Source organism: Paroedura picta, chromosome 3 (assembly GCF_049243985.1).
Source record: "Paroedura picta isolate Pp20150507F chromosome 3, Ppicta_v3.0, whole genome shotgun sequence".
NCBI lineage: Eukaryota > Metazoa > Chordata > Lepidosauria > Squamata > Gekkonidae > Paroedura > Paroedura picta.
In genome coordinates this window covers 52,922,701-52,944,923 of record NC_135371.1, presented here as the reverse complement: position 1 = coordinate 52,944,923, position 22,223 = coordinate 52,922,701, and the positions used below count along the sequence as shown (strand labels likewise).

Here is a 22,223-nt window from a genome sequence, read left to right as displayed (position 1 = left end):
GAGGGGCAGGAGAGTGGGAAAGCATGATGGGACACAGACACAAATGATTCCACGTGCTTTTTACTTAACAGCTATTTGGGACTAAGCATTCGCCCCTTAATTCAAAACACGTGTGAACAGGGGAGTTTCATGACTACCAGTTTCAGCTCATCCTTGTCTAAAACTGTGTCTGAGAGGTAGCACATATAACTTGAGAACAGCCTGGCTGTGACCCAACTATACATGCTTGTTATGTTCATGGAATACACATTAACCGTGACTATATCACTATGATGCCAACTTTTCAACTAGCTTCCACAGTCAGTGGATGTAATTGTTTTGCTACATGGTGTTTTACAGTAGAAAAGAGTAAAATTCCAGTAGCAAAGACTTACAAAATTTTGTGGCACGATATAAGCTTTTGTTTCACTGCTCACTTCTTTAGATAACAGGGGAAGTTTTCCACAGCATGATCAAGCTGTTAATGGTTGGCAGGGAAAGGAAATAAGGCAATAAAATGGTGTCTTCATTTACACACTGCCAATGGTACTTTACAGGGCTAACAGATGAAAGAGGACAAGTGGCTGGTGACAAATTCCAGTTAGCTGAAGCCTGTGATGATGAACCCTTTGTGCGACTGCAAAAAAAAAAAAAAAGTCACAGAATACAAGTATTTCATTTTACTACCCATGCTGGCTTCCTGTTGGGCTTCTGTCCCATTAGGAGGGACAAGGTTCAGTAGCTACAACTTTTCCAGCCATGCTAATACAATGACTAAAGTTGAGGTCCTCTTTTGTAGAGAAAGTAACAGTGCAATCCTATGAACACTTTCCTGGGAGTAAACAGACTTCAGAAGGATTTTGAGAAGTTCGGTTTAGGACTACACTGTAAAAGCCTGTTTTGCTTTTTGAGAACAAAAGCATTTATATCTCTATGGTCTGAATTATCAGTGCAGTTTACACACTGTTAGCATGAAAATATTCTCACTGAAATGGACTCAGTTCCATTAGAACAATGTTTAGAATCATAGAATCAAAGAGTTGGGAGAGACTTCCAGGGTCATCTAGTCCAACTCCCCCACCTGCACAATGCAGGAACTCATGCCCAAGTGATTCCTCCACCAAAAATCTCCATAATAGACCTTGGCCTAGAAGAAATTTACCTACCAACCCACAATTGTTGTTATTGTTGTTAGTTGCGAAGTCGTGTCCGACCCATCGCAACCCCATGGACAATGATCCTCTAGGTCTTCCTGTCCTCTACTATTCCCTGAGTCCATTCCCTGACTGCTTCAGTGACTCCATCCAGCCACCTCATTCTCTGTCGTCCCCTTCTTCTTTTGTCCTCAATCACTCCCAGCATTAGGCTTTTCTCCAGGGAGTCCTTCCTTCTCATGAAGTGGCCAAAGTATTTGAGTTTCATCTTCAGGATCTGGCCTTCTAAAGAGCAGTCAGGGCTGATCTCCTCTAGGACTGACTGGTTTGTTCGCCAGTTCATACAAGTTTGTTAGCAGTGTCATACAAGTGGACTTAAAAAACAATGTGAAATAGTTGTAAAAGAGGTGTAATTAAACACTCCAAAGAGTGTTTATACCTGAGTGGTTCATACCTGAGTAGCCTAGTGCTTTTCCTTACTTTCTTCAATTTAAGCCTGAATTTTGCAAAAGGAGCTGATGATTTGAATCACAATCAGCTCCTGGTCTTTGTTTTTTACTGACTGTATAGAACTTCTCCATCTTTGTCTGCAGAGCACATAGTCAATCTGATTTCTGTGTTGACCGTCTGGTGATGTCCACGTGTTGAGTCATCTCTTGAGTTGTTGGAAAAGAGTGTTTGCTATGACCATTGTATTCTCTTGACAAAATTCTACCTGCCTGTGCCCTGCTTCATTTTGTACTCCAAGGCCAAACTTGCCTGTTATCCCAGTTATCTTTTGGCTTCCTACTTTAGCATTCCAATCCTCCATTATTATAAGCACATCATTTTTTGGCGTTGCTTCTAGAAGGTGTTGTAGGGCATCATAGAACTGGTCAACTTCATCCTCTTCAGCAGCAGTGGTTGGGGCATAGACCTGGATTACTGTGATGTTGAATGGTTTGCCATGGATTTGAACTGAGATCATCCTGTAATTTTGGGAATTGTATCCCAATACTGCTTTTCCTACTCGTTTATTGATTATGAAGGCTACTCCATTTCTTTTGAGAGATTCTTGCCCACAGTAGTATACCTGATGGGCATCTGAATTAAATTCACCCATTCCTGTCCATTTTAGTTCACTGATTCCTAAAATGTTGATGTTCAGTCTTGTCATCTCTTGTTTAACCACCTCCAGCTTGCCTTGATTCATGGATCTGACGTTCCAGGTTCCTATGGAATAAAAGTCTTTACAGCATCAGACTGTCTTTTCACCTTCAGTTCCCTCCACAATTCAGCGTCCTTTTGGCTTTGGCCCAGTCACTTCATTCATTCTGGTGCTACTCATACTAGCCGTCTGCTCATCCCCAGTACCATATTGGACATCTTCCAACCTGACAGGCTCATCTTCCAGCGTCATATCGTTTTGCCTTTTGGTACTGCCCATAGAATTTTTATGGCAAAGATACTGGAGTGGCTTGCCATTTCCTTCTCCAGTATATCACCTTTTGTCAGAGCTCTCTGCTATGATCTTGGGTCTTGGGTGGCCCTGCATGGCCCTGCATATGCTCATAGCTTCATTGAGCTATGCAAGCCCCTTCGCCATGACAAGGCAGTGATCCTTGAAGGGGACCAACCTACAATGGAAATCAGCAATTCCCTGGGTATGCAAGAGACAAACACTAGCACATCCCTTTTGCCCACCCACTCACAATCTGCCTAAGTTAATAAAATCAGCATTTCAGTCAGATGACTGCCTAGCCTCTGCTTAAAATCTTTCAAACAACGAGATCTCATCACCTCCTGAGGAAGCTTAACCTCTGTGGCTGCGGTGATTGATCAGTGATAGCCTATATTGTCCTGTCAACAATTTAATAAAGTATTGTGAAAGCTGAGGTATTATTGTTTCAAGTAGTCTCAAAACTAGTAATGGAAAGTAATATTTCTAGCTAAGAAATTATTTCCTCTTATAAGGACAGTACTTGTGGGATTTGATTATTTCCTTCAATTACAGATATTTCTTCATCTGACTGCAAATACTTTACAACTAACAGAAATCTGAGGGGACATTAATGTACTTGCAAGAGTAACAGAAAAGCTGTATAATACTTATGACAAAAATCAGGTCCTATCAAGCCAATAACCATAGCTCTATATCAAAAGTGGAGAAATTAGCTTTTCATGTGTTGTCTGATTAAATGTCTGTTGTTACTATTAGGTATCCTTCAAATAATTTTTCCCCTTTATGATAGCTCCTTCACTTAGCAACCACGTGGTAAATAGAAAGTCAACAGGCATATATTCCTATTATGGAAAGGCAGTAATAGCAAAATTTTATAAACTCAGAAACTCATTCTTTTACATACAAAAATGTCATATAGTATTCTGAATAGCAATGATGTCTACTCATTACTATGGCACACTATTTATTTTATTTTACAGTCCACCTTTCTTACTGGCACTCAAGGCAGATTACAGGATATAAGCAGTGAAATTGGACAGCATAAAACAATCAATGAAGCATGCAATAGGATAATATTTGACACTAACACTAGTTGACCATTTATTTTAATTTACTGTTTCATTACCTCACCTTAGTTTAATTATCTTATTTTATCTTATCACCCCAACATGTTTCTTGGACTGGAAACAAATATGTGAGGTCACCAGGCCTTGTTGGAAATTTTAACATTTTTGAGAAATCCTGTTTTCAGCGTTCCTTTCATGCACATATTTTTGCTTCTAGGTCACTCTCTCCCCTCCTTGGTTAAGCATCTCCAATTCCTGCTGCCTCAGAAATTTAAACAACAATTCACCAGAACTACTGTTAGATCAAAAGGTTTCTGTCTGTGCCCAAATATTGGAAACATTTGGGAGATATTTAAATATAGTGCCAAACAGCTGATCCACAGTTTTTCTTTCTGTACCATCAGAGAGGTCTTCTGGGGATCAGCTGTTTGCAGGTCTTTCTCAGTCAGCCAGATAAGCCCAGTCAAGCCCGAATCAATTTGGGCTTCTCTGATTCCGACCATTTAAACTAATGGGAATTGTGACTCAGTTTGGATAAGCCTCCCCAAGCCCTCAGATCAGCATTGATTCCTTAGGGGCTTATCCAGGCTGAATCACACATCCCTAAGCCACACAAAGTTTCCAAGCAAGAAAAGTTTACCATTGTATGTCTCAATGTTATTCACTTGATATTCCTTGGATGCCTACCACCCCAATACTAGTCAAGGCTGCCCTTGCTTAACTTCTGAGATCTGATAAGATTGGACTAGCTTTGCTGATCAGTACAGGTATGGAAAGCAGCTAATATAGGCCATCCTGTAAGGATGGACCCAGTTATGCAGATCCAGTGAGGTTATGGACTGCAAGTGATTCTGCATGCGTGTGTGACAATGAAGTCAGTTTAATGACTCAAGGATAAACTCAGAAATGTGTGATTGCTATCCAGTAATCAAGATGATTTTGTTCTTGAACTGTACACCAACAAAAGTGGCTGCAGGATACTTGTTACTAAGAAACAAACAGCTAGTGTGCAGGTTCAAAACTGCTTCTGCATGGAGATTGATATGCATTTTGACAGAATGTTCTCTATGCAAAAGAGCCCCAATAAAGCATGACAAAGACTAAGAATCTAAAAAAAGAGTACAAGGAGAAACACTTTTGCCTGTGAGAACTTTCCATCAGTCGCATAGCTTTTCAATCCACTCATCTCTACCCCTTAGCTGTTCTGACTTGAAAAGCAACTACATTCTAGTGCTGTATTCTGAGCAACAATTTGGTGTTTATAAGGATTGTTACTTGCTTTGGACTTTTAATAACAGATATATGAAATATAATGTTCCAAGTTTTTAATCCTAATTTCATGAAAGCTTATTTATTTTGAGGGGAAACTCTCTAAAAACTATGTCAATAGTCAGAAGAACATGCATAAGACAGAGAAATTTCTTACTAAGAGATCTTCACAGCATTCCAGAAGTGTTTGGGTTGGACTATATAAGTATGGTTGGGTTTAACATCTGCCACCTGCATAACAGCAGCGTTGTATCTAGCCTATTAGGCACCCAAGGCAGGTGGGTGGATGGGGCTTGGTGATGCATGGGTGGGCGGGGATGCCAATTTCCAAGTGGGTCCCCCAACATGAAGTTGGCAACTCCCCATTTCTTGATGGTTGCTCAGAGGACCTGGAAATCCTACCAACCAGTCACCCCCCCCACACACACACACACGCACATCCAGTGTCACCCATGGTCACCAATGCATATAGTGCATCTGGGCAAAGCTCACTCAGGCAGCATCAGTGGCATCTCCCTTTCATCAGTGGGCAGGTGGGAGGCAGAGGTGGCATCCATGGCAGGCAGGTGGGCAGGAGGGTTCCTATGTCGTTGATGTTGCCAACTGGTTGGGGCTTCCCATATTCATCTGTGGAGCGGGCAGGAGGCAGAGGCAGCATCATGTAGGGCATTAGGATGGTAGGGCCCTTCCACCATCAATATCACCAGCTGTTTGGGGCTGCTGCTGTTGTTGGGTAAATATCGGGTATACTGCCCTGCTATCCTGTTAAAGCTTAGACAAAGATCTTTGAATAATGCAATTTCCCCTGGTTCCTTTGTCTAGGATGTTTGCAAAACCGTTGGGTTTCCACATTCCTATCAAATGACTTCTTCATGTCTCTGCAGGCTTCTATGAACATGATTTCAACTGTGGGTTTTGTTTTTGTTTACTTATTTTGCTGCGTTGGAAATTAAACAGACTCCTTTGCACTTTTGTGCTGCAGAATATTTTTCACCTTGGTGTATTCCCAATCCTACTGGGACAGCCCAATTACTAGTGCAATTTCTTTCCTTAAACTTCGAGGGAGGCAGCACAGTGTGTGTGAAATTAGAAAGGCAAGACCCATTACTGTTAATGGGAAATTTATTCTGTAATGTCCTTTCATGGAAGTTGCTTTTGTCCCTTTGAATTTTCCTTCTGTATAAAATTCCTTGCTCTGGTATAAATCATCCCCAGTGCTTTTTAATGAACCCAAGAAAGGTAACCATAGGTAAATGAATTCACAGTGATATATCCATGTTGTTAGTTATGTTGCAAGTCTGCATGCAGATTCTTTTCTATCATCATCTTACACAATGCCTTCTTTACGTCTTCAGGAAATGAAATTGTTTCTACTGAAGTAATTAGCATTTCTTCTAAATAGGCAGTCTCCTATAATTTGCATTCAAGTTTCTGTTATTTATCTGTCAGCAAACTGCCTTCTGCTCCCTCCGTCCCACCCTCCCTCTCTCCCTCTCTCTCTCTCTCACACACACACACACACACACACACACAGACACTTTTAGTCAGAAGACTGAACTGGAACCTGGGAACCAACATCAGCCTCTTCCTTTAGTCTTCATTATACTCTTTTGATTTCTATCTATGACTTCTCTAAATAAGTGCCCAGGTATAGACTCTGTAGCCTGAACTGGTTTGGGTTACATGTCCCACTCACCCCCTTCTTCCTTATTACCTACAGCATACTGTGGTGTATTTAGTGTACACTTTACAATAGAACAGTCTGTTCCATCTCTGATTTCTGAGTTGGTTGAGTGTTACGGGGCAGATTCCTTGTTGTGTACTTCCATTTGTTAGTTAGAATTGTAGATTTCATGAACTCAGTTGTTCTGACACCAATTGCTCCCATCCTGTATCTTCTCACAAATTGACTCTATTGTGTGAACTTAAGAGCAGGAACATGAGTGAGTACTGAATTCCTGATTTTCAAGCCAAAGAGAGCAGTTCTCATAGGCATGATGCAATGTATCCTCTTCCAAATTATCTTCAATTCATATGTCCAAACTGTTGTTGTTATTTAAATTTATTTCCTGCCACTCCCGAGATCAGTTCATGGCAGGTTACAAGTTGCCCATGCTAAAGCCCCAATAAACCCGATTAAAACAATATGAGGACATAAAAAATCATACAACAAAAAATGAGAACAAACATGGTGGTATTACTCAATCTTAAAACATCTAATAAAGGGAGTGGGAAGAAGGGGCCGTAGATAACACATGGCCTAAATTCTGCCTAGCACCAGGGGAGACCAGTCAGATCTTCCTTGCTGCCCTGGGCTCAACCATAAACCTGGCAATTTACCATGTATTTATGTATATGTATTTATTTGTTTGTTTGTTTGCTTACTTGCTTACTTGCTTACTTGCTTACTTGCTTACTTGCTTTCTTTCTTTCTTACTTACTTACTTACTTACTTACTTACTTACTTACTTACTTACTTACTTCTGAAGAGGGTAGTAACACAGTAGAGGAGCTCCAGGAGAACTTGCAGTGTTTTGCTGATTTGGGAGGTCCCCCCCCCCCATTTGGAGGGAACTCGGGATGACTTCAATGAAGGGAGCCACCAGGAGCCAAAAGAAACTAAAAATGGGTGGAAAGATCCCAGGAATTGAAGCAGAAGGTGTAAAAATCGCTAAGACTGTGACTCAGCAGAAGGAGCAGAAAATGGCTGCCAGCCTAGAAGACAGCAGCAAGGCAGAAGGAAATCCACTGCCATCCAGCCCAAGCAAGTGAAGGGATCCCTGGGAATCAGAAGGCTCTGAGGAACATAGAGAGACAAGAATTGGTGGGGGGTGAAAAGGGGATGGGGAAATATAGCGAATCCCCCCCTTCTAATAGGAGAAGCTATGCAAGCAGAGACCCAGGCTGTGGAAGGGAAGGAAGATAAGGGCGAAAGCTCTGCAAAATCTCAGGAGATTATGACTCAGGTGGAGAAAAAGATTATGAAAAAAAAGGGGAGATTGAAAAGTTAGAGAAAGAAATGTTAATGTTACAAAACCAAGCAGGATCTGCAGGCTCTTTGAGAGATTTGGAGTTAACTTTAATTGAAAGACAAGGCTATGTTGGTGACCTTGGTACTAAATATTATTGTTTGGAGAGGAAGCTTAAAAAATTAGCAAAGGCTTAGAAACAGCAAGAAAGGGGGGAAGAGAGAAGAGATAGGGGAAATACAGAAGGAAAGCAAGGGGGGTCACAAAGAACAAGGCGTAAAATATATGAAGCTGTGAGGCGTCTGGAAAATAGGGCAAAGGGGCAAAGGGGGGAAATCCTGGAGAAAATTTTCCTGGGGAACAGGAGAATGAAATGGAAATACGAGGAGAGGAAAGCTTAATTGAATGGGCAGAAAGTCATCAAACATGGGGTGAGGGAAGAAAAATCCAAAGGATAGTTAAAAAAATCCAAAGGATAGTTAAAAATGAACTGGAGTTCAGAGTTCAAACAGGAGGGGGAGAGGGGGAGGAAGAAAAATATAGGGATTGGGGAGAAGAAAGGGACTTCCACCCGCTTAATAGTTGGTGTACCGCCTGGGTATAATCCTTCCCCAAAAAGGAAAATAAGAGGAAAATAGATCCTTTAAACCAGTGGTCCCCAACCTTTTTATCACCGGGGACCACTCAACGCCGGGAACCACTAACCACTAGCCTTTTACTGAGGCCTGGTGGGGGGGGGGTAGTTTACTCCTCTACTCTCAACCACTGCCCTAACGCTCTCTGATCGCTATGGTAATGTTTAAACATCCCTTCAAAATAAGATACAGACACGCCACAACAATGAACATAAGGAACATTTTATTTTCATGGAAATTTTAACTCATGACAATGACAAATCAATGGGAACCCTGAGCTTGTTTCTCTGCAACGAGATAGTCCCATCTGGGAGTGATGGGAGACAATGACACCCGAAGTGTGTTGTAAAGGGCCGGGGGGGGGGAGAAGGCTTCCTTCGGGGCCCACCTTCAATTAGTCGAAGGACCACATGTGGTCCGAAGCCCACAGGTTGGGGATCACTACTTTAAACCAGCGGTCCCCAACCTTTTTGCGGTTGAGGACTGCCTCCGGGGGTGGGGGAGAGCCGGCGGCTGGGGCACCACGCGCGCGGTAGTTGCGTGCAAATCATTGTGCACAGTTGCCACACATGTGCATTTGTGCCAACAGGGGGCGCTAACGCTCATGTGCAGAGTTGCCGCACATGTGTTTGCGCCAGTATGGGGTGCAAATGCACATGCGGGCAGCTCCACACATCCGCGCCTCCCCCCCCCCTCACAAGAAGAAGCTAGCCGGGCCACGAGCGAAACGGCCGCTTCAGCAACTGCTTCGGCAGCCGCTTCGACGGCCGCTTCGCTTGCGGCCTGGCGAGCTTCTTGCTGCGGGGGGGGGGGAGGCGCGGCCGCCGGCGGCCCTGTACCGAGGCCTTAACAGCCCGGTACCAGGCAGAGGACCGAGGGTTGATGACCCCTGCTTTAAACAACAAACCTTTAGCAGAAACATATTTGATTTTTAATTTTGAAAGGGAGAAGACTTAGAGAGTTGCACTTTGGAGTGGGAATGCCCAGGAAATAAAGGCTCAGAGCCCTTTGTATTTGGACAAAAAAGGACTATAGAAAGTGCCATTGAAGATATTTTGAATTATGATGTGCAGCCGCTTTTCAGGGGTGAAACCAGAATAGTAACAGTCTACATATGTTCTGAGGATGTCCCGAAAGAGGGTGTGTCTCAACGTTTGGCTTGAAAGTAAAAAATCTTGATGTAGCCTGAGGAAAAGAAAGAAACAACTGGCGTGGAGGGGGCAAGCCGGGCTCTATAATTGTCTCAAATTCGATGGTCAGTTTCAGCTATAAAGTGTTCTATGTTCTATGTATCTGTTAGTATGTCTCTCCAATAAACTACCAAAGATTCTTTCTAAGACTCAAAGTTTTCTTCTTGGAAAGAATTGCCACAGTTCATGACACTGTCTTCCATTAGGGAAAATTTTCTTGGTAAGAGAGGGGTGGGGAAGAGCTCTTTCAGACTTAATATTTCTTTCTTTTTCTAAGATTGTTCCAGGAAATTTTCAGAAAAAAACCAACTAACGACAACACAAGCTGGAGAGGGAGGTGCCTGCTAATCACACAATACAAATATGTAAATATGTTTAATTGATTTGATTTTTGTTATATCCAAAGTCGGGGCTGAGTATTGTGTTAGAAATTCCCTAGGGGAGAAAAAAGGCAGAATGACAAGATTAGGCCAGATTTTTTTAAGAACCAGTTTTACAACCCCTCCAAATGAAGGACACCAAATTAAGTGAGATAGCACTTTTGAACTTGGCTTGGTCCTGAGTCCCTTCAGAGAAAGAGAGCTGCAGTTACTACCGTTGTGGATGAGGCACAGATTCAGACTCACAGTGCTTTGAGGTTTAAAAGAGAGAAGCCCGTTGTATCCAGGAATACAGTGGGCACTAGAGCTTGGCAGTGGGAAGAGGAAGGGGAGGAGTTGTCCAGTCTGTAAAGGCATGGGGTTGAATGTGTGTGTTGTGGGGGAGGTTGTGGTGGCATGGTGGTGACAAATGAGGACATGGGCGTGGAGATATGGGTGTCAAGAACCTGTGGTGTGGAATGTTCACTGAGTATGGGAGAGGACTGACCTTTGGGAATTGCGACATAGTGGCTACGGATGAGCTTTCCAGAGCCATGTCCTCAGATACATGAAAGGAAAATCAGACTGGAGACTCTTATTAGGAGGAAATTACATGGCAACCAATTCCTCCCAGTTCTGCATTCAACTTCATTTCTTTTCTTGTCCCCCTGCCCTAATACACATGGGGTAGTCACAGTACACAGGTGTCTACCCAGCTTCTTCTGTCTCCATTTTTTACTGTTGATAAAATGTTATGTGGCCAAATGCTTCACGGCTGCTCCTTAGAAGAAGAAGAGCTGAATTTTTGTACCCTACTGTTTACTACCCAAAGTAGTCTTAAAGTGGTTTACAAACACCTTTTCCCTTCGTCTCCCCACAATAGACATGTGAGGGTTGTGGGGCTGTGAGAGGTCTGAGAGAACTGGGAATGGGCTGCAGTGACCCAGCAGGCTTCAGGTGTCTCAAAGCAGTTTCCCATCGCCTTCCCGTCCATCTCTAGGCAGTTAGGCTGAAGGGAAAGCTCTCCCCCCTCTCATGCACCCCTTCAAAGGGAATGCACATGGCCCCAGAATCCACTTGGTTGCTTGGCTGGTGATGTCTGCCCTTCTGAAACCTGAGATCTACAGCTGGCAACTGCAGTCCCTGTTGTTGTCTGCAAGGCCAAGTCATTGCCTAATAAAAGTGGATCACCTATTTTTTCCCCAAAGTCTCACTGTCTACTTTCCTGTAAAGCTAACTACACTTGAAATTCTGGGCCACTTATGTCTTTGAGTTCATAGGAGTTTTTATTTACCAGGCCAAGCTTGAAAAAAGGCACTTTAGTTTCCATGTCTCTCCAGCCATTTCCTTGTTCACTATTTACAGTTTCAGGCTGTAAATATTCTTTATTTAGATCTTCCTGAACTTTCCAGACTCTCAGGATTGATATTGGTCTGTCCGTCTGTCTGCACCCCAAAATACAAACAGTTGCTGGTAAGAGCTGGCCAAAGCCCGAAGCCCAGGAGGGATACACCCACAACCACTCCACCCCAACCAGTCTGTGAGCCTCTACCATCCTCTCTAGATCGCTGCTAGTCTCTAGATTATAATGATCAGCTCTGCAGGCAAAAATGGCTACTTTGGAGGCCGGACTCTGAGGCATTGTATGATTTTAAGGCCTTCCTCCAAACCTCCAGGAATATCTTGCTTGGCAGAATGGGTGGTCTAGGGCAGTGGTCCTCAACCCCCGCCCTCCTTCCTTGGACGCTAGCCACTTTGCTCTCAGACACACCAGAGACAGAGAGAGACACACAGAGCCCTGCCAGACCGAAGATGAGCCTTCATTCCCTCCTATTGCTCCTGCTGCAAGGGAGGCAGAGAGAGAGAGACAGAGACAGCTGCCCCAAACTGCACACCAGCCCTCCTTCCCTCCTACAAACCAGCCCTAATTACCTGCTATGCCTTCTGCTGCAAGGCACACCGAGACATAGAGCAAGAGGGGGAGGGAGCGAGAGAGAGACACAGAGAGATCTGCACCTCCCGGTGTCCCCTGGGTCCTAACGCCCTTTGCATTCCTGCTTGCAATTGGTTTTCTTGCTAGTTCTATGAAATAATGGAAATATGGAGGCCTTGGGAGGCTGTTCTACAAAGTGGAAGCTGCTACATAGAATGTACATGCATGACAAGTTGCCTAGTTGCTACTCAGTTGTAGGGCGGCACCCTAAACAGGCATTGTTTGGATATATAAAATGGGAACTGGAATCCTAATTTTGTTTAATATGATGCTTGGGTCTAAGAAGAATGAGAGGCTAGAGACAGAGGGATAATTGCCTGGGAGTCTGGTGGATCTGAGCAGCCATAAAAGTGAGCGTAGGAACCAAATGATGTATCTGGAAGATACAGGGCCAGACCCAGTATATGCCAGTATGGCTCTTCAGATTTCTGATATAGTTATCATTTAGGAGAGGGGCTGTGGCTTAGAAGTTCCCAGGTTCAATTCCCAGCATTTCCCAGTTAAAATGACCAGGTGCTAGGAGATGTGAAAGACTTCTGCCTGAGACCCTGGAGAGCCACTGTCAGTCTGAGTAGACAAGGCTGACTTTGATGAACAAATGGCCTGATTCAGTATAAGGCAGCTACATGTATTTTTCCTCCTTATATCAGCTCTGGATAATGGAAGGAGCTGAACAGAGTATAAGAAAACAACCTGCATTATAGGAGTAAGTACTTGGATGGTGAAAATTTTAAAGGTCACAGAGATGAAGAATGAGACCTGATGAAGGCTGACTGCTATTCCTCAGTTCTTCACATGCTCATTTGTGGTGCTTGTTTGGAATGGGATTGTCCTTTTTGTTCTGTTGCCAGTTGCAGGACTTAAGGAGAAATCTGCCTGGGGGAAAGAACCTTTATCTTTTATTTTGTTGGGCAGTCCAGTCTCTGAAAATGTCCATTTGTGCTACTTGACCTAGCAATGCCACTTTGTATATTTATCATTCAAAGAACTGATAATGTCTTCCAAAGACCTGAACACCAGTGCACATTATGAGGCTGACAGAATAACCTCCTGATTAGCTGTGTGATACTTGGAATCAAAGGCAGCCAGTCCAATTGCTGCTCAGTATGGAAGTGCAGGAGGAGAAATGGATGATCACCAAAAAGGACTGGAGAAGGAAATGCCATCAAGCTGCATTCAAAAGCAAAATGCTCACTCAAATGTTAGGGCTATTGAGTCGGCTGACAACAGATGTAGAATGCAATCAGCCCCTCCCCCCCTCCCCTTGAATACAACAGGGAATGAGATTCTCTCTTCTGTGAGGAGCATATTATTAGCATTTGTCACATCATTTGCTCTTTCTTTTACTTTGTAAGGTAACAGATTTTATATCACACCTATTTTTTAAATTTTAATATTATTTTTACATCTATTTGGATTGGACAAACTGATCCAAAAGTTAACATTTCAGTTTTTCAATGTTTACAAATGGCCAGTCTAATGAGGATCATCTTTAGTAGCCAACACATTTGCTGGAATGGAAAACTATAGAAAATCTCCCCAAACTGGAGATTCCATTGGTATCTAGAATAGGTTCTACTTTGGAACCATACATTTTGAAAGTTGTCCTGATAAACTGAACTAAAGATGCTCGGCAGTAACTCTGCCTTTTGAATTTTGGCCCTTTTTCAGTGGCCATAGTAAATGGATACTCTTAATAATATTTTTTTTACCTTCACTACTATCTTCTTAGTATTAAATTTTTATCTTATAATTTAATAGTTAAGTCAGACAAATCCTTGGATATTTAAATCCACAGACTGAAGCAGTGAACAGGCAAGACAGATCTTTCTGAAAAAGACCCCAGTTTTACAGAAGAAAATGATATATACACATACACATACCAGAAGTGAAAACCTCTTGCCATTTTTCAAACTTGTCAGTCATTGTCATGTAGCAAAAACTCCCAAATATCTTCCAGAACCATTTTATTGCATTTGAGCGCCTCCCCAAGACTGAAATCTTAAAAAACACACACACACACAATCAGGTTATAATGCAAAACTGTAACAACACAAACATGGGGATACAAAAAAGGTTGGCTGTTTTATCACGCCATTCCTCCCTCACACACAGACTGTCCCCAATCTCACTGAAACCAAATATGAAGTTGAATTCTAAAGAAAAAAGAGAAACAAAGGTGTTGACCAAACATGGTGGCGGGTGAGGTAGGGGTTGCTATTTCATTATATTGGAAATGTGTTAAACACAATCAGGGAAAGGCCAGCGAAGGTTGTGAGGGTAGATTATGGAAGTGATGCTTGAGGGGTGGGGATGGGAGCCCTGGTTGGGAATGCCTGAGTGGGGATAGCTCAATTTTCCCCACTTCCACATGGCCTAGCCCCATCATACTCCCCATTGGATCCCACATAAAAAATAGGGAATGCGGATTTCTGAGCACTCCTGTGATGTGGGCTAATTGAGGGGGCAAGTTGTGACAGCCCTGGGACTGCCCCTGAAGGGGCCCAATTCTGTGAGGAATGGGGGGAACACATGCAAAAAAAAATGGAAATCAGAGCCTAATTGGCTGTGCAGAAAGAGTCACATGGAAACCTGGGCAGGGGGAGTCAGAAGTTGACACATTCCTTAAATAGGATCATCTAAGAATGGAGTTCTGATCCATCCCCCTTTCCTGAAAACAATATTTATTTATTCCTTATATTCATTAGCTACTTTTCTACTTTATGGAACTCAAAGTGGTTTACAATATAAACAGAACCGTTCTCATACATAAGATACATTAAAAACATTAATTAAAGCCACACTTTGCTAAACATAACAAAAAAGGCTTCTTTAGTTATATTTCAAGCAAGAAAATGAATAGGGACACCATAGGACCACTGCGAGGACAAGAAAGTGAAATTATAAAAGATGATGAAGAGAGGGCTGAACTGCTTAACTCCTATTTCTCCTCGGTCTTCTCTTGTGATGGAAATGGTGATCATTGTGGCAAAAATGTAACACAACACGGGGGATGGGAATGGTGGCCTAGAATCACTATTGGAACAGTCCACAAACACCTAGTTTCTTTAAATGAAACAAACTCTTCTGGGGCAGATGAACTGCATCCAAGGGTAATAAAAGAACTTGCAGATGTCATCTCTGAACCTCTGTCCATTATTTTTGACAGTTCTTGGAGAACAGATGAGTTGCCAGACAACTAGAGGCGGGCAAATGTTGTCCCCATCTTCAAGAAAGGGAAAAAGGAGGATCCAGGTAATTATCGACCCGTCAGCTGAACATCTATAGCTGGCAAAATTTTGGAACAAATAATCAAACACTCAGTCCTTGAGCAGCTGGAACTGAGAGCTGTGATTTCTAAGACTCAGCATGGGTTTCGCAAGAACATGTCAGACCAACCTTATCTCTTTTTTCGAGAAAGCGACTACCTTGCTGGATCAGGGGAATGCTGTGGACATAGTTTATCTGGATTTCAGTAAAGCTACCAAAATTGATAGTCTCCCTATTACAAAAGAGAGATAAGGAAACAAAACTAGTTCCTCTCCTTTTCTCTGCAGCTCAAACTGACAGTTTGGGGTAGGGAGAAAAGAAGGGAACTGGGCTCCTGATCTCACACTTTTGCTGCATTTTAGGGTCAAACTACAAGTGCCACTGTTGTTTTGAAGTCTAACATAGCTTAACATTTTAAAGCCTAACAAAACAGCCATGAGGAGGGCAGCTATTAAGGCACTTGAAAAGGCTCTGGGGAAAACCAGGAGTGCCTCTTTTAGCTGTACTGTAGTCATCAGCAAGGATCAGGCTCTTCCAGCATTTCAAACTTAGCCTTTAAAATGGCAGTGGCCTCCCTGGATCTGATTCTGAAGAACCGGACTTCCTGCTGATCTTTCTGTTCCTGATTTCCTTCCTCTAAAAAACTTTGCTGAGCACAGAATAACATTTCTGCAGCAAGAGACCAGAAGCCAGCTCCTAGCTGATGCCTCATAAGTCAGGAAGCTAGATTCTGGGAGCTGCAAATATATGTGCACAGGTTGCAGAGACCTGAATGGCAGATGGCTTTAAAAACTGCCTTGATCATCACTGGTGAACAGGAGGAACGTTTCCACATGAGGAATTTGAGCTGACTCACTGCTTGTCTGGCTATGGGGCTAATTTCCGCTTTTGGGTGATGTCAGCACTGGTCCAGGGTGGTCCCAGGACAAGCATGATTCAGGTCCTCAGTTGGCCCATGGCAAGGGAACCCATTTTTGGTGTGGGCATCACTGGGGTGTATGTTAGGCCTGGGCTGTCAAAAATGGAAAAATTGGGTCATCCTGGCCCAGCTTCTCTCTACCCTTGTGCGAATACCACAGCTTCTGGGGAAAAAAATTAAAGCCCCAGGTAGCTCTGCCATGCTGTGCAATTTTTAAAAAATTGTAAGAACATGTGATTGGGTAATCACACATTCATAAAATATTTTTTTTTAACATTTCAAGCTGCCCTGAAGCATGGCAGAACCTCGCCACTCCTGCTGCCTTATGCAGGGGCAAAAATACCAGGCAGACAGGGTGCAGAGGGACAAATGCTCCCCCATGTGGGAGTGGGAATAGGTAGAGCAACATACCCTGAGCAAAAAACTGGGCCACAGCACAGCGCAACACAATGCCTCCTGTGAGGTAAAAGTCAAGGTGAACCAAACTGACAGGTGTTCAAGAATTCCGTATTCTGAACTCTTCTGGGGAAGGCTGGGATAATAGCTATAAGTAGTAGATAAGGTGTTTGTGCATCTGTAGTAATTTGTCCCTCCACGGCCTTGGCTGTGATGCTCATCCCAGTGTATAATCCCTGCTTTTATAATGTTCAGCCTGATTTAAGGGTGCTACTCCCCAACTCACTACTGCAGAGTGTTTGGCTTCAGAAAAGCTTCCCTCTTCCCAGTTGCCTTAGAGGACTTGCCAATTACATCTATTTTCCCCACATTTCTGCTGGCTGTTCCCAGCCTCCCACCATTTGCTTGGTCATATGAGGTGCGGAAGCTTAATCTGGAAGAATCTACAATTGGAGTCAAAATTGGAAGTCCTAACATCAATAATCTCCACTATGCAGATGATACAACACTCCTTGCTGAATTGGAGCATGATCTGAAGACCCCGATAAAGAGACAAAAGAAAGTGGAAAGATGGGACTATACCTAAATATCAAAAAGACCAAGATCATGACAACTACTAGTAGTAGCACCAAAGTCACGATTGACAACGAGAACATTGAATGTATTGATTATTTCATCTTTCTTGGCTCTATGATCAATCAAAGTGGTGGATGCAGCTGTGAAATCAGACAGCAAATAACACTGGGCTGGAATGCAATGTTAGGCATGAACCGAATATGGAAGAATAAGGATATCAGCCTTAATACAAAGTGTCGGCTAGCCAACGCCATTGTCTTCCCCATACCAACCTATGGACGCAAAAGCTGGACCCTGAAGAAGGAAGACAGGAGGAGAATAGATGCTTTTGAATTATGTTGCTGGAGACGAATGCTGTGAATGCCATGGACAGTCATTTTCATTATCTTCCTTCTCCAGCAGTAATGTTGGATCCGGTATAACCCCTAAGCTCTTAATCAGAGTCAACAAGGATCAGCTGAACCCCACTGAGAGTGGGGAGAACAGTGTCCTTCAAGATCTTTGCCTTCCCAACCAGAATGACCTGTGATTTGCCAGGGTTTCCTTTCAATTTTGCTTTCGAATTATGGTGTTGGAGACAAATGCTGTGAATACCATGGACAGCCAAAGTTACCAACAAGATAGTTTCAGAGAGGAGCAAACCAACTTTGTCATTTGTCATTTACGGCTAAAGCTCACTTACTTTGGACACATCATGCGATCAAACTTGCTAGAAAAATTATTAATGCTTGGCATGGTCAGCAGCAAAAGGAAACATGGTCGCCAAAGGATCCAGTGGCTCGATACAATCAGAGCCGATAGAGGGATGACCATGAACCAACTAAAAGAAGCAGTCAGAGACAGGGACGCATGGTGAAAACTTTCCTATAGAATCGCCGAAGGTCGGACACGACTGAACAGATGACATCATCATCATGAGGTGCTAGGCCAGCCATTCCCCAATGAAGCTTTGTATTCAGCTCCTGTACCCCACACATAATTGGACAGTAAAAGAGACATGTACCATTCTTGTAATGTTTGATTACTTTGAATATGAAGAACCATTTTTATCAGTAGCACTGATAACCTTGCAAATTCCTTCTCAGAAATTATTCTTCTCTGGAAGAAACAAGCACAATGGCTGCTTCTCAAGTACAGCCCTTGCTAAACAACACTAGCATAGAGTTGTTCTCAACAGAATCCCCAATATTCACTAGATGCTATTCTCCAAAAATGCTATTTATCTAGCAGACAGCTTCTTTAAGCACAAAGCCCATATCAGTACATTCATTACGATAATAAAGCAATGATAAAGAGAATCGTCTCTTGGTTAAATTATACCTTTCATTCTGAAAGGTCACAGAGTACTTTTGTGAATTCAGTAATAATAGAAGCTGCTATCATGACTTCAGCCACAAATGGAAGAAATGAAACAAATGCAGCACCTTTCCCCCTCCTCCAGCCCACTTTGTAAAATGTTATAACTTCTTACTCCTCTTGTTTGCTGCACTTCCTGTGCAAACCTGCTATTTCACCCTTTTTGCAGTGCTTATTTAAAACGATTTGGATACACATCTTTATCTTGTCTTTTTGACAGATCGTTCTAGATGCCTTGTACAAAGGAAATTGTTAGGAACACCTAAGGAACTTAAAAACAATTACGCCATTCAAGTGAATTTTGATGACTAAAATCTATACTAGTTACTGAGAATAACAGCATCAGAAAAACACAGATAATTGTTTTATTGACCATTTATGTTAGTAGACAAGTAATAGCACAACCTGGTAGTTGTGCTAACAAGCCACTGGGTCTAAATGTGTTTTGCTGAACACTAGGTCCAAGCTAAAACATCTGTCAGCAGTATTTGATGTAAGAAAGCCAACCTGGATTGTGTACTGAGAGTAAATCTAGATATTATGTTGTCCATGGGGCAACCTGGAGTCACCACTATCATTATTTTAGAGCCAAACATGGTCCATTAAAAATGTTTAAAAGTTAGGATTACCAATCTCTAGTTGGAGCATGGAGCTCTCTTGCTATTACAACTGACCTCCAGACACTAGAGATCAGTTCTGCTGGAGAAAATGGCCACCCTCCCCCAGACTCCACCCCCAAAATTTCTGTGCATTTCTCAACACAGAGCTGGCAACCCTATGCAAAGTCCTTCATGGCATCTTTAAGTTGCCTGTGCTCAGGTCTAAAATGGAATCATCATTCCCAGGTTGTTGCCAGGATTGCTATAACATCTAGTTGTGTCCCCAGAAGAGGCTGGGGGGTTAATTATTCATAGAAATTGCTTAAATGACAGGAAGTAGACAATAGGAATAAATGGACACTACTTGCAAAGGAGCACTGGTCAAACCCAGAGTGACTCTTCTTCTAAGACACTTAACAATCCATCTCTGTAGATGGGCCTTCTGTTCTGGAATGTGATGTATAAATGCCTTAAATTTATCCCTTTTTGCTTGAATCCCTTTTTGCAAAAGCAGGACCTGGGCACAGTTGTTCTTGCTCTAATAATGAAATTTAATTTTGCAATTAATTTTATAAGGAGCTGCCTTTAAAGACTTTCAGAAACTACCCAAAGATTAGGTAGCAAGGCCAAATACAGAAGCTATAAACTTGCTTTTATGTCGGTATTTATGCAAGTTCTGGACTTAGAGAACCATCCCTATCTCTATTATGTTACAGACACTGCAAGAAATTGCATTCAAATAACATGTATTACTTTTCTCAAGCTGTTAATTTAGAAGATAACTCCTCCCAGCACCATGAAAGACACCTAGTACATATGGATTTGAGTACTTACCTATATGGAAGAAAAGTGAAAACAGTATCTCACAATAGTATGCAGTACTTGCAAGGATTTTAAAAAGAAACTAACAACTTTTGCCAAATGAAACTGTAGAATATGGGACAAAATGGATTTTTTTATTGTAAGAAATGAGCCAGAAAAAAATAATGCAGTGGGATACTGATGTAGTTTCCATGACAACAAATCTGAAGAAGACTTTACAATAATATTGACTCCTATGATGGATGAGCCTTTTGAGGGCAGGAGGGGTGGGCTAGAGCTGGCAACTAAAGATTTATAATTGTATTATTGTTCCCAGTATGAAAATATGAAACACATTTCTGAGTCATATAATCCCACCAAGGACATGTGTGTATTTTATAATATGAAAGTAGCACATGGCAGTGGCATGTTCTCCACTGATTCCACTCTCTGCATTCGCTGGTAGGGGCTCATGGGAACTGTAGTCCATGGACATTTGGAAGGGTGCAGTTTAACTACCCCTGCTCTAAGCAATATAAGCCCCAATAGGGCAAAGATCTGAAATTTACTTAAAGCATCACCATCTATGCAACTGAAGGGTATTTCTAAGCGTTATTGGTTCAACTCCATTATAGGACATGGATGTATCTTACGCTCTGAAACCCGCTTAAAACTGTACTACCTCAAAAGCCTACAGTCATCATAAATGGAAAGCTGGATTGTTCTCTGCAATTTGCTACTGTTCCTCAAAATACCTAATTTCCCTTACCAAAATATGTAGAGTTAATCACAGTATCCCTAGAATATTGTAGTGCAATGGTCCCCAACCCCCGGTCCGGGGACCGGTACTGGTCCGTGGATCAGTCGGTACCGGGCCGCGGCTCCTCCTCATCCTCCTCCCCAGCTGCTGCCTCGGGGGCTGGCCTGCCACTCTGCCACCGGCTGACCTTTGGTGCTCTACAGCGGCCACCTTGGCTAGGGCTCAGTGTGGCACTGCACAACTGCTGCTGGCAGCACCCCCCATTGGGCAGCAGGAAGTCAGGGGTGCCAGTGGGAAAACAAGTGAAGCAGGGGCTCAGATGGTGGCGACATCCCTTGGCAAAAGACTACCCCCCCCCAGGCCTCAGTAAAATTGTCAAGTGTTGACTGGTCCCCGGTGATAAAAAGGTTGGGGACCACTGCTGTAGTGTACTCTAGTGTAAGTTCTTCAGTAGAAGGAGAGAACTACACATCTGCTCTGGTTGTGCAGCATTCATTAGCCAGTACTTATCCCCGGATCTAGGTGTTTGTTAGGTCCTTAATAACTTCATTCTCTTCAGTCAAGCTGATTTGTGTCTTGGTTGGATTCTAAGCCCTAGCTGTTGCCTAGGGAGAATTAGGATGTTTGATATGCTACTAGGTTCTTAGCATACAATAACATTTCGTTAAAAAACTGAAATACCTCCTCCATAAAGTTTTCAGAAGGACATAGAAGTAACACAACAGAAATAAGCGGGGGGGGGGGGGAGAGATAAAGGTCATGTAATTTATGAAAAGAATCCTTCCTGTAGGTTACCAAGAATTTAGGTTAGGAACTTCAGGTGAAAACACCATGTTCCAGAACTAGTAGATTCTGGTTGCTAGTAGATTCTGGTTGTTGCTTTTAGAAATATCCATGGATCGTCAAGACCGGCATTAGGAAGACAAAATACTGAAATGAGACCATAGGTTCACCAACATTAATCCACCAAATAAATAAATAAAAATCTAACATCAAGTGTGATGCAATACCTTTATTAGGACCGCAGAATCCTTCAACAGGCTGTATAGTGGGGGACACAAAAAGATGCTTCAGATGATGATGTTGAAGTTATAAATGCAGCCTTCTGGAAAGAAAAATTGCCAATCAGTATTTGATACTACAAAAGCCAGAAGTTAATTAGTCTCCAGTATCAAATGGAATGTGCTAGTCATTTAAGAAGCCAAGGAAGCAAAGCATCATTGCCCTTTTGTTATTATTACCAAAATGGGGAATTTAGATGATGCACAGTGTAAATCAATGGGAGTCACATTTGGTAATCTTACATAGTAGTGTAGTTAGTTAGTGTAAGGGTAGGGCAGCATATCAAGAGCCTCTTGTGGCGCAGAGTGGTAAGGCAGCAGTCATGCAGTCTGAAAGCTCTGCCCATGAGCCTGGGAGTTCGATCCCAGCAGCCGGCTCAAGGTTGACTCAGCCTTCCATCCTTCCGAGGTCGGTAAAATGAGTACCCA

General features: G+C 42.7%; 1 long non-coding RNA gene across 1 annotated transcript; it reads right to left on the bottom strand.

Moving 5' to 3' along the window:
- Nucleotides 1–9,322: 9,322 nt before the first annotated feature.
- On the bottom strand, nucleotides 9,323–22,182 carry LOC143831109 (uncharacterized). The gene is made up of 4 exons (XR_013228720.1): nucleotides 21,744–22,182; nucleotides 21,529–21,663; nucleotides 13,940–14,057; nucleotides 9,323–9,699 (listed from the first exon to the last, which is right to left on the bottom strand). It is a non-coding gene; the product is annotated as an uncharacterized LOC143831109 (long non-coding RNA).
- Nucleotides 22,183–22,223: the final 41 nt, after the last annotated feature.